The sequence below is a fragment of the Poromitra crassiceps genome (assembly GCF_964638095.1).
Source record: "Poromitra crassiceps genome assembly, chromosome: 1".
Taxonomy (NCBI): domain Eukaryota; kingdom Metazoa; phylum Chordata; class Actinopteri; order Beryciformes; family Melamphaidae; genus Poromitra; species Poromitra crassiceps.
Genome location: NC_139623.1, coordinates 26,310,091 through 26,326,331, shown reverse-complemented (window position 1 = coordinate 26,326,331; position 16,241 = coordinate 26,310,091). Strand labels below are relative to the sequence as shown.

General features: G+C 42.7%; 1 protein-coding gene across 1 annotated transcript in view; it reads right to left on the bottom strand.

The window, feature by feature from the left end:
• zhx2a (zinc fingers and homeoboxes 2a) overlaps positions 1 to 15,194 on the bottom strand; it is a 69,611-nt gene extending 54,417 nt beyond the window's left edge. Inside the window, exon 1 of the mRNA XM_083659313.1 lies at positions 14,957 to 15,194. The gene's annotated coding sequence lies outside the window, so the exon portion shown is untranslated. The remainder of the gene's footprint in view (positions 1 to 14,956) is intronic.
• Between the last annotated feature and the right edge of the window lie 1,047 nt (positions 15,195 to 16,241).

Below are 16,241 nucleotides of genomic sequence, written 5' to 3'. Positions count from 1 at the left end.
GTGTTACTATGGTAACAGTAAGCGTGCATGTGTGTAGGACTTAAAGATGCAATATGTGACCTTTAGCATTATCATTATATTATTATAGCATTAAAATGTCTAAAAAGTAGACCTATGTTATATATTCTTTAGTTATGCACTTACATGTGTTGTAACAGTTTTCAAAAGTGCTCAAAATCCATAATTATAATATATTATATTAATAACACGGAGCGTTTGAGCCACTCGCTTTTTGTCGATGATGTCATCACAGAGCGCCAACTGTTACTTTGGATCTCCGGTCAATTCGAGACTATTTTCTTACTTTTTCAAGTCACATCACTGTCAATTTTTAGATATTGGTCATTTTTAACTATCTTTTGACTGGATGAATGATTTTAGTCATCGGAGATCTGGATCTTATTAGTTAACCCCGCGTACATCCTGTATCCACTGAACTCCATTGGAACGAAACGGTGAATTTCAACAAACTGTTCATTTAGTGTTTTTGCCCATTTTAATTACCGAGTCTGTTTGTTTTGGAGAGGAGGGGGACTCCAACATAGCCCGGCTTGGGTAGAAGCCTTATGAACGATGAACACAGATGAATCCAAAGCTTTGAAACAAACTGAGCACAATAGAAACAAGCTGAGCTAACGTTAGCAACCAGCGCGGCTTGCAGCCCTCGAGCAAATTCCGTTTGGGGAAACAGTGATTTTAACGTGAAGTTGCTTCATTCAGCGTTTTGACCTGTTGTAATTAGAGAGTCTGTTTTCGGAGAGGAGGAGATGTCTGTGGGTATCGGCTCCCGGTAAAAAAAACCTTGTGAACAATGAACACTGAGGGAATCCTAATCGGATAAAATGGCAAGCATAATTCCAGACGCCATGACACGTCGTCTTCTGTTATTGTTTTTGAGTTTGAGACCCCTAGTGGCAGAAAATTACATACTGCACGTTTAAAGCAACAACAACAAAAAAGAAAAACATTCAGTATGAGCAATCATGCTATAATACCTGTGCAGCTACACAGTGCCTATAAGCTTTCAAATTATAGCACATACCTAAACCAAACTAATAGAAAGAGAAATCATATGCCGCGATGTGAATAAACTGCACACAGCACTGTCGTGTTTATTAACCCAGCGTGGGCCAGCGGGTCTGATCACTTGATACCAAAGGCAAGGGTTCAACTTAACCAACAAGATGAGAGAGAAAGATGACCGTGCGTTCTGAAGCCGCCTCTTGCTGAAACGGTGAAACTTTTTTTCATTTTCATTGTGGATGATTTAACAATGGCTGTACTGTAAGGTAATGTCCGAGCATTTAGGTTTTGCACTCTTCATAGAAAGTAACAACACGGCGGCTGCAATAAAGTTGGAACGCGATGCCATCAGATTTATTCACAGGTGCATTTGTGCAATGACGGCTGCAGAGGCAGAGAGAACCAGAGACAGTGTCAAGAACACTGCACATAACGCAACGACTTCCGTTTCTAGCCTTCAAAATAAAAACAGACAGTGCTCTGTACTGCGTAGCTGTTTACAAAATAAACTTAAATCACTCATAGGAGGAACCTCCATAAAAATAGCTTACACTCGAGATAGCCTACTCGTTGTGATGTTAAGATTATGGAGTGAAACTAGTCTCTAAAGCAGTGGTTCTCAAACTTTTTTGGCTTCAATACCCCTCAATACCCCAAGTACCCCCTATGGGTAGATTTCCGGCTTTGCCGGTCCGGTATGGTGTACAAGCTTAAACCGATTTGATTTCCTGGCAACCATCTAAACCGAGATGTTTCATTATGCCAGGAACTGGTAAATTAAAATGCAAATTAAAAGGCAGCCACAGCAGCCTATGATACAGGGTTAAAGCCAACTTGTATTGCATTAGTAATGAGCAACATGACAACGTGATTCATCTAATGTTTATTTAGTTATAGTTACTTTGTTTATGAAATGACATGCAGGGGGGCACAGTGGCGCAGTGGGACGCGCTGTCACTTCACAGCTAGAAGGTCCTGGGTTCGATTCCCACCTGGGACGCTGCGAGCCTGAAGGAGTGTGTGCCCGTGCGCATGTCCTCGAGTGCCCACCGCCCGGGTGGGGTCATCAAAAAAGGGCCTTTCTATGTGGAGTTCGCATGTTCTCCCCGTGCCCCCTGGGGGTTTTCTTCATATAGGAACCCCACACCAAACATGCAATATCCTGGTTGCTGATGTGGTGCCTCCTCTGATCGTTAGGGGCGCCTGTTCGGAGGGAAGGGAACTTGTTGGAATAGCGTGATCCTCCCACGTGCTATGTCCTACAGGTGAAGCTTCCCCTGTCAGGTGAAAAGAAGCGGCTGGCTACTGCCCATGTCTTGGAGGAAGCATGGAGCCAGTTTCGGCTCTCCCCAGATCGGCAGAGGGTGGAGCAGCAACCAGGATAAATAAATAAAAATAAATAAAAAATAAATAGCACTAATGGGGGATAGAAATGGCATACAAAATCTGAAAAAAAAAAAAAAAAAAAAAAATATATATATATATATATATATATATATATATATATATATATATATATATATATATATATATATATAATAATAAATAAATAAAAATTAACTGACATGCACACTAGGGGTGTTGGAAAAAATCGATTCACCTAAGTATCGCGATTTTTAATGTCACGATTTTTTTAATCGATCTTTTATTCCAGAATCGATAATCACAAAAAAAAAAAAAAAAAAATTGGTGCCCGCAGTCAGGCCACTCACTGAACAGCAGGCCAGGTGCCGCCTACTGGTTTACTAGTGGTTTTATTACTTTATTAGTTAGTCTGAAGTAATAATTACACTTCAGGGTTAAAGTGGGTGCATCTCATTGTAAAATTGGACTTCAAACGGCCCAAATCTGGCTTCAAACGGCCCAAATTGGGCTTCAAACGACCCAAATTTCACGCGTGTCGGCCCATATCGGCCTGGCCTGCTTGGTATCTAATGCCCGGCCTGAATTATGATCCCAATCCGCCCCTGTTTTTAACTATATCGCCCAGCCCTACTCATGATATAATATACAGTCTCTAGTGTATGATTCAACTTTTCCCATGTTCTAATCTAGTGTAAAAAAGCAAACAAACTGAAAAAAGAAAAGAAAAAAAGAAACAAAAATCGCAATAAATCGTAATATCGAATCGCAATAATCGTAGAATCGCAATACTTAAGAATTGCTATATAAATCGAATCGGCACCCAAGAATCGTGATAGTATCGAATCGGGAGATAAGTGAATCGCCACAGCCTTAATGCACACACAATCCGACGCTCGCACTGGCCCCCCTGCACTACAGTCATTTATCTCCTAAACTGGGAGCACTGCTCAAAGTGTGACACCTAGTGGCAAGAATCGGTATACCGGTTAGATTCAGTGTGAAGAGCAATATCGAACCGGTTTTTAATTTTCACACCGAACCATGCCTACCCCTTTCCCCCGACGACAACATTTTGCTTAGAAAATATAGCATATGATGCAGTGAATGAATGATAACCCACCTTTTGAATAATATAACAGTACAAAGTAATGGAGTGAAAGAGTTGCAATTAGTGCAGATTTATTTTAACGTTTCATGTACTTTCATGACTTATTCTTACATTTGTGCATTTTTCCCTTTCCAACAAGTTCCCCCTGTAGTACCACCACATAGCCCTAGGGGTACGCATACCCCAGTTTGGGAACCACTACTGCTCTAAAGCATTACTCCAAAATTAATATTAAAGTTAACATTACAATAAGGTTTTTATTTTGAAAGCTCGCTGCGGAAGACATACTTTTACATTCTGGCTGACTTGACCATAGATATGCACTCGCTGAGCAGAGGAGCAGAGTTAGGGTTAGGGTTAGGGAGTCAGTGCTGTAAGTTTGTTAATGTACGGCTTTTTTATCAACTCTTTTTTCGTGCTGATTAACGGGGCTCTGTGTGTGGACATGCTCCACCAGAAACGTATCTATACATTTCTTTACATTTATAAATGCACAGTAGGGCGCAGATTCTAGAAATTATGTTTATAAATGTCTTATGATCGTAAATTAGGTAAAATTGTCTAAATATCAGTGGAGGAAAACCAATTGGCGATCATCCCTTCAATCGCCAATATACGATTTGATCGGAATTGTTTTACTAGGGAAGAGTTGGAAACTTAGCTTATTTCAACAGGAAGTAAGCTAGGGGCAATTTAGAATGTTTATGTTGTCAAGTTAACCGTCTATAGGCTGCTGTGTTTCTGCCAGTGTCCATCTGTCCACTGTCTGACATCAAAGCCATACACACAGCCGTCTCCACCACAGTTCCCAGAGAATGCACTCCGGAGTCGCGCCCCCAGGTCTCATCGATACAATGACGACATCGTGCATTGCTATGTTTAACTGTGGAAACATCACGATGCATATTTGTTTGACACCGCTTAAGCCCAATCACGGGCTCGCTTCTCACGGTCGTCACACCTAAATCCCGCCCGTAACTGCCTCTGGATGCTGATTAGTGCAAACTAGTGTCCTCTAGAGAGAGAGTGGCGTCAGCGGAGGACCAAAATGCGAGACTCATTAGCCAATGAACAGCCAGGAATGGGTCTCGCGCTACTTTTGCATGCTAAAATAAAGCTGTACAATTTGATTCAAGGAATGAAAAACCCTTTCAAAGTACAACACAAACTGTCTATTTTGCTGCAACTCGACAGTGCTGCTTTTTTTACTCAAGAGTAGGGCTGTGCGATTTTGCCTAAAACTAAAATTGACGATTTTTTCTCTCAAAACTCGATTTTCGATTTCGATTTCGATTTATTATACTATTATACTTCTCTAAACATTTGTTGCCCTACAGAGCTCTTTTCCCCCCTTTTTTTCCCTAATTGACAATTTACGCTTTTACTCTGAAGGCAGAACACCCCAACTTCCTGTTTTAGCTTGCCGCTGCTATGCTTAACTTCCTGGCTGTTGCTTGCTAACTTGACACTGGTGGATTTGCGTGTTCCTCCGTGACATAATTATATTAGCAGTGTCTAAGCGACCACCCGTGCTCGGAGTTATATCTGTACTAGAATAACACAAAGTCACAACAGGAATGCGTGGAACTGCGATAGCAGTTAGGGGGAAATTCAGACACACAGGGACAGGTGAGTCAGCTGAGGCTGCTACGTTACAGCCATGAACACAGCCAATCTATCAGTACTCAGTGGCCTCACGTGTTGTTTTGTTATTATGTGAACTGTAAAGGCAACGTTTCATCGTCCGGTGATAACGTCTGTGTTCGTGTGCGCGCGTGAGTGTGTTGTGGCAATCTTATCTGGTAGGCTACAGCCCGCAGTGCAACAAGCTGCGCTCAGTGCTCACTCTGTGCTTTTTGGTGTTTGGTGTTGAAATAAGTCCATTGCGCTGCTGTCTTTAGTAGCCAGTATCACAGCCTCTAGAGAGACTTTACAGCGGGGAGAATGGACAAGTAGCAGCATGCGTACATGAGAGAGAGCCGCCCGCGTAACGTAATTACCCTAGTTGAAGTGAAAATCGATTTTACGATTTTCATTTTTTTAACATCGTCCTAACTAATTAATTCGATTACGATTCAAAATCGATTAATCGCACAGCCCTACTCAAGAGTTCCACTTTCTACTTCCTGGAAAAAAACTGGTCCATTGGAGTGAATGGAGATGTCGGAACTCTTCTATTATACGGCTCTGGTGCAAACCATTGGTGGTTCAGCGTGGCAAGAAGATGATTTGTCGTGTGATTGTGATCCGATGCTTTTGCTTGAATCCAGATCATTTCAGTTGTATTGTATTTTGCATATTTAACCCAAAGCCGGGGACATGGCTAGTGCTATATAATGTATATATTCCCTTTTCACTCCTCCCCCCCACATAGCCTTGTTCCCAGGGTGTTGAGCCACACTGACAACAGCACATCACTCTCCCAGAGAAATCCTGCCCTCCAATGGTCAACTTTTCAAGAATGGAGAAACACTGTCTAATGTTTTATCAATGGTTGTTCAGTTTGGTCGTTGGGGGCATGAATCATGTTTTACCAGAAAGGGGAAACATTTGTTGTCAGTTACGGTAAATAAGCCATTCCAAATGGTCACCTTGCACACAACTAGCCACGTGCAGCTTATGTCAATAATGACAGGGGGGATTCTGGCTCTGATCTGCCGAAAAGTCAGTCCCAATAGAGCTGAACAGTCACGTGACATCTCTTGCCCCTGATGTGAGTTTCCCATTCATTTTCTCCATAGACATTTTGACAAATCCTTATATAATGAGTTTTAAGGCTGGAACCAACCAAGCCAAACTTGAGCTGTGAATTTGGAGTGACCATGGAGCAAAAACAAAAAATAACAATCGAATTTGATCCCCTCGTCTATTTTTTTCCATCAATAGTGGCTAGGGTATTCAGAATTTCACCAGACAATTTTTCAGCTGCCATAAAAGGCATATAAAAAGAGTGAAGGGGCCATTCGAATTGGAAGACTAACTATGATTATTGATTAATATGTATTCATAATAGATACACATGCATACACTGACAAGTAGGCTTATACATGCAAAAGGACACTTGTAGAAACGGCTATGCAGCGACACTGGACGAAAAATAAATCAATGCAGCAATGAAGAGGTGAAGTCTTTAAATCCATAGTGATCCACTGCTTATGAGGACTCCAGTGTTACCAAGGTCATACTGTAACACTCATTAACATACACCCCCGCCCCCCACACACACACACACACTCACTCTTTTAGGGTGTCTCTTGTTTCCCGGTGTTCGTACACACTCAGACATTCTGTCTCGTCTCTTCTTTGTAACTCTCGCTCTCTCTGGCTCCCACACTGTTACTCGCTCTCCGTCTCCCGTTAACGTCTCCCTCAGCCTCTCACTTTCTCACTTCCTTCTCCCCGACCCATATCACTCTCTCTCTCTCTCTCTCACGCATTGCCACTCATTCTCTCTCTACCTTTGTATCGCTCTTCCTCTGTCACTCTGCCCTCTCTTTCTCTCTCCCTCTCAACAGTGTTGGAGTTGAGCCCGAGTCCAAGTCCTGGACTCATTGCCAGGACTTGCGACCGGACTTGGACTGGAGCACTGATGACTCGGACTTGAGCATTCATGCATTCGGACTTGGAACGGCAGTTGGAGAAGAGGACTCGTCTCGGACTTGTGTTTTTTCTTTTTCAAAATTTTCAATTTTGTGCAAGGGCGGGTGCGTGTGTTCCACCTACATGTGGATTCACATTCAGTTAATTCAGTTAATGGGGACTCGGACGCTTCTTTGGTGGACTTGGACTTGAACACTGGGGACTTGAGACTCGACTCGGACTTGAGATATAGTGACTTGACTACAACACTGCCTCTCAGACTCACAATCAAAATTGCATAGTCCCTCTCCTTCTGTCACTCCGATTGTCTCTCCCTCTCCCTCTCAGGCCCACCCACAGCAGGTCATGAGCTCATCTCTTCGGTTGCCTTAGTCACCTAACAACAGGCAGCAGAGCAGAGAAGAGAAGACCAGGACCCAACAAAGCACAGTGTAGATGTCACAGGGCCAAGGCCGTGATGACAACATCCTCCAGTCTCCAACATATGATGACTCACACCAATGTTTGACAAAGATAATGGACAGCCGTTCTAGAGCTCGGGGGTGAATGTGCTGGTGTCATGTGTAGGTTGGAAGTTCCTTGTAAATAAAAACATCCTCCGTCCGCCTTCGGCCATCCTGTGACTCACATTGACGCATTATTATCAACAGCTTTAATATTAGCATCACACTCGCCACTTTGCACCTCTGTAGCACGTAGCATCTGAGTAGGCTGCGACAGCTATCCAGCCTTGTTATGAAGAAGCGGGTCCCATTTTCAGCGCCAACATGGACCTTACACACACCTTACAAGAATGAATGGCAGCAAAAGGCTACTTCTGAAGGTATGGGGAAAAAAGCTCTGAATGATCCAACTACTGTACACTCACTTTGTGTCAAAACCACCAGGACTCATGGAAGAGAGGGGCAACCTAGACGACTGGCACAAAAACACTGATATTATACTTTAGCAGATTTTCTTATTCCTACAATATCCCAACATGACCATGTACAAGGATCTGAAATTAACTTTTTTCTCCCCCAGCTACAGCAGCAGGTAGACAAAGAAACTCACCGGCCCTTTCTTTGCACCATAATAACTGAGGCACAAAACCATACAGAAGTTAAAAATGTAAATACTCAACACGCATGTATTATTCATCAGTCACATTTGTCTAATTTCCTTGAACTAGCATTATGTCCGAGTTCTTTACTTGCTTACAAAGTCACATTTGAGATTTAGACTGAAAATGTGCTTATTTCTTCAGTCAGCAGTATTGAATTTCATCAACGGCCAAACTTGTTTGTTCTCTTCTCCTCTGGCTTGTTCACCCAGGCAAGAGTCGGCACATTCAGAGGTCCGGTACTTTCTTTCCAAATAGCGTGAGCTTACCGAGTACTACACAACATGAGATGTACTTACTGAATACTACACAACATGAGATGTACTTACTGAGTACTACACAACATGAGATGTACTTACTGAATACTACACAACATGAGATGTACTTACTGAGTACTACACAACATGAGATGTACTTACTAGTACTACACAACATGAGATGTACTTACTGAGTACTACACAACATGAGATGTACTTACTGAATACTACACAACATGAGATGTACTTACTGAGTACTACACAACATGAGATGTACTTACTGAATACTACACAACATGAGATGTACTTACTGAGTACTACACAACATGAGATGTACTTACTAGTACTACACAACATGAGATGTACTTACTGAGTACTACACAACATGAGATGTACTTACTGAATACTACACAACATGAGATGTACTTACTGAGTACTACACAACATGAGATGTACTTACTGAGTACTACACAACATGAGATGTACTTACTAGTACTACACAACATGAGATGTACTTACTGAGTACTACACAACATGATATGTACTTACTAGCACTACACAACATGAGATGTACTTACTAGTACTACACAACATGAGATGTACTTACTAGTACTACACAACATGAGATGTACTTACTGAGTACTACACAACATGAGATGTACTTACTGAGTACTACACAACATGAGATGTACTTACAGAGTACTACACAACATGAGATGTACTTACTGAGTACTACACAACATGAGATGTACTTACTAGTACTACACAACATGAGATGTACTTACTAGTACTACACAACATGAGATGTACTTACTAGTACTACACAACATGAGATGTACTTACTGAGTACTACACAACATGAGATGTACTTACTAGTACTACACAACATGAGATGTACTTACTGAGTACTACACAACATGAGATGTACTTACAGAGTACTACACAACATGAGATGTACTTACTGAGTACTACACAACATGAGATGTACTTACTAGTACTACACAACATGAGATGTACTTACTAGTACTACACAACATGAAATGTACTTACTAGTACTACACAACATGAGATGTACTTACTGAGTAGTACACAACATGAGATGTACTTACTAGTACTACACAACATGAGATGTACTTACTGAGTACTACACAACATGAGATGTACTTGCAGAGTACTACACAACATGAGATGTACTTACAGAGTACTACACAACATGAGATGTACTTGCTAGCACTACACAACATGAGATTTACTTACTAGTACTACACAACATGAGATGTACTTACCGAGTACTACACAACATGAGATGTACTTACCGAGTACTACACAACATGAGATCTACTTACCGAGTACTACACAACATGATATGTACTTACTAGCACTACACAACATGAGATGTACTTACTAGTACTACACAAAATGAGATGTACTTACCGAGTACTACACAACATGAGATGTACTTACACAACATGAGATGTACTTACCGAGTACTACACAACATGAGATGTACTGAGTGTGCTGGCAGACTGCTTACTGAGTACTACACAACATGAGATATACTGAGTGTGCTGGCAGACTGCTTACTGAGTACTACATAACATGAGATGTACTGAGTGTGCTGGCAGACTGCTTACTGAGTACTACACAACATGATGTATTTACTAGTACTACACAACATGAGATGTACTTAGTGAGTACTACACAACATGAGATGTACTTACTAGTACTACACAACATGAGATGTACTTACTAGTACTACACAACATAGTACTACACAACATGAGATGTACTTACTAGTACTACACAACATGAGATGTACTTACTGAGTACTACACAACATGAGATGTACTTACTAGTACTACACAACATGAGATGTACTTACTAGTACTACACAACATGAGATGTACTTACTAGTACTACACAACATAAGATGTACTTACCGAGTACTACACAACATGAGATGTACTTACCGAGTACTGCACAACATGAGATGTACTGAGTGTGCTGGCAGACTGCTTACTGAGTACTACACAACATGAGATGTACCGAGTGTGCTGGTAGACTGCTTACTGAGTACTACACAACATGAGATGTACTGCGTGTGCTGGCAGACTGCTTACTGAGTACAACACAACATGAGATGTACTGAGTGTGCTGGCAGACTGCTTACTGAGTACTACATAACATGATATGTACTGAGTGTGCTGGCAGACTGCTTACTGAGTACTACACAACATGAGATGTACTGAGTGTGCTGGCAGACTGCTTACTGAGTACAACACAACATGAGATGTACTGAGTGTGCTGGCAGACTGCTTACTGAGTACTACACAACATGAGATGTACTGAGTGTGCTGGCAGACTGCTTACTGAGTACAACACAACATGAGATGTACTGAGTGTGCTGGCAGACTGCTTACTGAGTACTACATAACATGAGATGTACTGAGTGTGCTGGCAGACTGCTTACTGAGTACTACATAACATGAGATGTACTGAGTGTGCTGGCAGACTGCTTACTGAGTACTACACAACATGAGATGTACTGAGTGTGCACAATATAAGCATACTGATACTGGAAAGGGATTGTAAATTGTTATCCTTACATTGATGCACCTGTTTGCATGCTGAGACATTTGGTAAATTTGGACACTTGGTAAATAGTAATGCAGTGGTTGGTTTGCTTATATTTAACAAGGAGGAGGATGGGCAGGCAAAGAGTTTTACAACTTCCCAAGAAGATAAATATAACAAATTGATTGTGTAAGGCAAGTACTGTACACTACACTCTAAATACCGTAAATTCCGGACTATAAGCCGCACCGGTGTATAAGCCGCACCTTCAAAGTTGACTATTTTTTTCTTATATAAGCCGCACCGGACTATAAGCCGCGGGTGTTTTAATGTTGTTTTTTTTTTTTTTTTTTTTGTGTTTTAATGTTTAATTACCATATGTAAGGGTTCATGCACAGAGGGGATTGTAGAGGAAGCTCCCATTTATTAACATTTCAACAAAACAACATAACACAACACCACCTGTGTTGTTTTTTACAGTGCACACAGTGTCATACAGTGTCATACAGTGTGGTGAAAAGAGGGCAAGAGAGGAAATTAAAACTTATTATAGTTATATAGGATTTATAGTTAGAAAGAGTGCTAAAAAAGAGAGATTTTTTTTTTTTTTGGGAAAAAATCCATAGATAAGCCGCACCGTTATATAAGCCGCAGGGGCCAAAAAAGGCCAAAAAACGGGAAAAAAGGTGCGGCTTATAGTCCGGAATTTACGGTAGCTGTGGTCCCAAGACCCCTAACTTTGGCTGTAATGTGTCCATACATACTGTAGTTTGCGACACAATAAGTAATCTAACTGAATGCGTATGATTTGAAAGGAGATGTTTAGCAATAGCAGGTATACTCTGATTGCTCATCCACCAATCAAAATCAGTCAGCTGTCATTACAAATTATTTGATCAGTGATCTCTAAATTGGCAGATCATGAGTGGCAGTCATGAAGGAAAAACATGTGAGCCAAATTTCTCTCCACATGGAAAACGCAACAAGAATGTGTGGCTTAGTGACTGTAGCAAAGTATATACCCAGAAGCATTCTGGGTAGTGGGTACTGCAGGAGGGGCAATCACAGTGTGATGAGATACGGACTCATATCTGTTACAGGAGCGCTGGCACTCTTCATCGGAGACCGGCGTAAAACAAGAAGTTTTCCCAGGTGCTTTGACAGTAGGCCATTAGTGGCTCTTTGCAGGCTTTCAATAATGCAGTCATAATAATATGAGGGGAATGTAATCTAATGAACAAGGTATTTATCCCACAGACTGTAGGTGTTTGAATACCGACAGACAATATCTCAAGATGATTTAGTGACAGCTCTAGAAAAAAACAATGCCATACTGTAACACAGTTGTTTCTTTCTATTCTTTGGGCCACTAGCGGGTACCGAGTGCTCTGACCTGTCAGAGGCTAGACTGCTAATGTTAGCAGGTGCATCTCACCGCTGCAGTGCACAGTGAATTGAGTGTCAAAGCTTTTATAGAACCTACACCATGTTAGATATAAAGTGGCACTGACTCTAAAGGCCTAAACATGGTCGTCCGTCCGCCTCGAATTGGAGCCATCTCACCGTCTGGCGGCGCCAGCTAGCCCTACATGCTAGGACGCCACTACGCCCTCCCCCCTCCCTCCTCCTGTGGAAGCTCCGTGTGAAAATGGCGGAGATTGTGTGCCAGGCAGTCTGAATGAAATTGAATGTAACGTTCCCAATTCTATGTATTAAATTCTAAAAAACGACCCTCAACATTTGGGAAGGCTAAGCCACACAACTAGTTCGTTATAATCTAACATCATGCTTTGAAAGGCGACTTTACGACGATGAGCCAAGGCAACGGCCAGTCACAACTCTCCTGCAGCTGACGTCACGCACGTATCGTCGGCGCTGAGTCACATTTTCGAGCAGCCCCCGTCAGCCGACGGCGCCCCCTCCCCGTAGGACGGCGCTCCACCCGCCGTCCTACGGGGAGGGCGGGGCGAGGCTCTGACGGACGACCATGTTTAGGCCTTAACTCTAACCTCCTCCATGCTGACAGAGTCGTCCATATTACTGTGTAACATCCTGAGTTTATCCAGTTTTGGTAATGCCAGATAGTCCTGTAAAGTGTTACTTTTTCCGTGGTCATTCTCATCCTCGTCATCCCACCCTCGTGAAAACACAAAAACAACAACCTTTAAACCTTCCCCAAATTTTACCCTCTTATACTATGCACGTTTTTCTAATTCTCCCTTCTGACACACACAGATCGAGACCGAGAGACAACAGGAGAGATAGAGAGAGAGATGTGGGTTCTCTTTTTTCCTCTGTCTCGTTGTAGTACATTGTCGCTCAGATGAAGCTGTCACATGACGTATGATTATTATATGGTCGCTTGACTCTTTTCTAAATAGGTTTTTGATAGGTTATTTATTTGACAAATTACACATTGTTTACAAAAAGTTCTGTCATCACTTTCATAGCATATTCAACCACACAGACAGTGGTGCTGCTGAACAAACACTTTGGCATTTATTATAGCCTAGGCTACATACAGTATGCGCACATTGCACTCTATCGCCCATCCCTATTAGATAGAAGACCTTTATGGCATCTGCCTATATTGTACAGTTAATATAATATGTGATATTTATATTTGATTTGTGTATCCCCATATAGGCTATTGATGATGTAAGCTAGCTAAACTACAACATGTAGTGTTAATTGAGTGCACTGGACTTTGTTGCTGTTTTGTTGCTGAGGCCATGGATTCAAAGGCAAGCTGAATTATGCAACCCATGATGCAATTGTTTATGCGTCATATATTGTTGTGCCTTGCATTAAGTTTGATGCTTGCCCCATATCCATTTGTGTATGTGCATGTTCTCAATGACTATAGAATAAACAGAAGCACCATTTAGGATGCAAGACACTGCAGTAAACCAATCAGTCAAATAACTATCCTTCAAAATGTATTATTCGAATGATAGGCGTATTTCTTCTCCGCAAGGACACACATATACAGACAGCCCGGCTGAAACTTGTGTGTACTGACTCCAGTGCAGTACAGTGCTGCACTCATTCTGCCTGCAGGCAGGAGGAGTAACTGTACTGGGCTCACAACCAAAGTTGCAATTCTGAATTAAAAACAAACCACGCCTGACTTTTACAGCAGACAGCCAGAGTATAGAGAGACCTACTGCGACGAATGGATACGCGGTCTGTCGCCCAGTCAGCGTTGCCTGTCTGTCTGTCTGCCTGCCTGCCTGTCTATCGGTCTGCAGTGGCAGTGGAGGGGGGGCGGCGTCACTTGGGGTAACGTTACGCCTACATCACAGTCACAGAAATCAAAGTCTAGAAACAACGTCCGGACTGAAAAAGTTGCAATCAAAACAACGCACCGGTCAAGGTGAACGCGTACCCCGGCGTGGGCACGGAGTTTAGCGGCTATTTCCACAGCGGGCAGGCCGAGATGTGACAGAGGGGCGCAGAAAAACACTCTCCCAAATGTTCCCCCTCTCGCCATCTACGTAACAACATGTCGGCAAAGGACGGCCATGTTTTGCTGGTTATGTCGACACGGGGAGGAGGAAAAGTAGACACGATGTTCTCCCTCTCTCTGCCTGCCTGCCTGCCTTTTCTCCACACCACGGTGACAACGTATTCAAGTGCAACTCCACACGGGACTGAAAACGTCCAATTAACAACTTGGCGTGTCTCGGTACCGCAGGTGTACACCGACAGGGGCAAGCAAAGTTCGTGCGGCTAGACAAGTTGAATTATTTATACGGATAAAGGCGTGCGGCTGTTTATGAGGTAACGTTAACGTTAGTAACTTACGAGAGGACAGGAGAGAAAACAAAACAACTGCATGCAGTTTAAACTTGAGGGGACTTGTGTGCTTTAGGGGGTGGGGGTGGCGCCCTGCAATAACAGAGGAAGAGTTTAGCTATTTCTTACCTGACCGCCGATTTGGTGCGATGCTCAGGTGACGCGGTAAATTCCCCAAAACGACTGCTTACCGACAAACAAGCCAGATCGGCGTGTAATATTCTAGAGACGGTCCAATATCCGATCAGACAACGGACGACAGGAAAGGGAAAAACTGGCGATCATAAGGAGGCTCTACGCCAAAAGCCACATGATCGCCGACGTCAGAGTACGTATTTGCATGCCGGTGTCCGTCCACAGCGGCTCCATGGCGTCACAGCCCGGGGAAGTGACCCAGCTCCCTGGGTGAGTGCTGCTGCTGGGCGCTAACGTTAGCCTAGTAGTAACCATGCTTTCTGATTTAAAATGAATGAACTGCGTCCTCTTGCTGTCAAGTTGTTCTCTCTCTCTCTCTCTCTCTCTCTCTCTCTCTCTCTCTCTCTCTCTCTCTCTCTCTCTCTCTCTCTCTCTCTCTCTCTCTCTCTCTCTCTCTCTGTCACACACACACACACACACAGACTCCTGACTCTGTCTCTCCCTTGACACCCCCCCCCCCCCCCCCCAATGAAACCACCCACCAAATATGAAAGGATATTCTATTCAAGTACATTCAACTTCCTCTTGGAGAGTCTGTTTATGTGTATTGCTCCGTCTTCTATTGTCCAATTGTACGTTTCTACTTTTATATCGGGCATCATATAGGCCCGGGTATCGGGCCTGAAACATAGGCTCGCCTGCTATGTGGGCTGGCCTCGCCTGCTCTGTGCAGCACACAATAATCGCCTGTTCTATTGGCATGTGCAGCGTACAATTACTCAACTTCACATCACTGATGACTGATGATGTCACAATGCCTATGACATCACTGATGATGTCACATTGCCTATGACATCATCAGTGCCTAGGACATCATCAGTGATGTCATAAGATGATTTGGTCAGTAATGACTTCACTGATGACATCACCGATGATGTCATAGACATTGTGACATCATGAGTGGGACAAAAATTGAACAGATATTGCCCATTGAAACCAGGGGCGTATGCAGAAATTGAATTATAGGTGGGCCTGGATCAAATTGGGTGGGCCTGGATAGGAAGGGGTGCAGATGCCCGGCCAAAGGCCGGGCCCACTCGGGTGGCCGGCCTTTGGCCCAAAAAATTTGACGTGTTATTTTACTAAAAATAATGCATTTGACCATCATTTCAAGTAGAATGATACCACCCAAGCAAGAATATTTCAAGTGTTTCAAGTGCTTTACTGAAATATTTGGACCATATAATGATAATACAATTATCTCAACCTTAAAAGGTTA